This window comes from Arachis ipaensis, chromosome B02 (genome assembly GCF_000816755.2).
Source record: "Arachis ipaensis cultivar K30076 chromosome B02, Araip1.1, whole genome shotgun sequence".
Lineage (NCBI taxonomy): Eukaryota > Viridiplantae > Streptophyta > Magnoliopsida > Fabales > Fabaceae > Arachis > Arachis ipaensis.
Window position 1 is genome coordinate 33,855,205 of NC_029786.2, and position 1,118 is coordinate 33,856,322.

Consider the following 1,118-nt stretch of genomic DNA (forward strand, 5'->3'; position numbering starts at 1 on the left):
AGTTTTCAAAATCAAATCTTTTTCAAATCATATCTTTTCAATCGTATCTTTTCAAAATAAATTTCTTTCCATTTTTTTTACTATTTTCGAAAATACTTGCTAACAATTAATGATTTGATTCAAAAATTTCAAGTATGTTGCTTTCTTGTTAAGAAAGGTTTAATATCTGAATCATATCTTTTAAATTTCTTATTAGCCAAGTCATTAATTTTAAAATCAAATCTTTTTAAATTGTTTTTCAATTATATCCTTTCAATCATATCTTTTTAAAAATCATATCTTTTCAATCATATCTTCTTAATCACATCTTTTTCAAAATAATTTTCAATCATATCTTTTTTATTTCTAATTTCAAAAATCTTTTTCAAAAATCACTTAATTTCTTTCCCAACTTTAATTCTCGAAAATCATCAATCAAATTTTCAAAATTTCTTTTAATTATTTCAAAATCTTTTACTTTAATTTCGAAAATTCTTCCCCTCTTCTCACATCCTTCTATTTAAAGGACTAACACTCCTCCACTATCAACAATTCCAACTCTATCCCTCTTGATAAGTTCGAATTCTTCTCTTTCTACCTTCTCCTTCTATTCTTCTTTTCCTCTGACACTTCAAGGAATCTCTATACTGTGACATAGAGGATTATATACTTTCTTCTTCTCTTTTCATATGAGCAGAAGCAAGGACAAAGGCATTCTTGTTGAAGCTGATCCTGAACCTGAAAGGACCTTGAAGAGAAAGCTAAGAGAAGCTAAAGTACAACTCTCTATAGAGGACCTAACAGAACTTTTCAAACAAGAAAAAGACATGGCAGCCAAAAATAACAACAATGTCAACAATGCAAGGAAGGTGCTTGGTGACTTTACTGCACCTACTCCTGACTTCTATGGGAGAAGCATCTCAATCCCTGCCATTGGAGCAAACAACTTTGAGCTTAAGCCTCAATTAGTTTCTCTAATGCAACAGAATTGCAAGTTTCATGGACTTCCATTGGAAGATCCTCATCAGTTCTTAGCTGAATTCTTACAAATCTGTGACACTGTCAAGACCAATGGGGTTGATCCCAAGGTCTATAGACTTATGCTTTTTCCCTTTGCTGTAAGAGACATAGCTAGAACA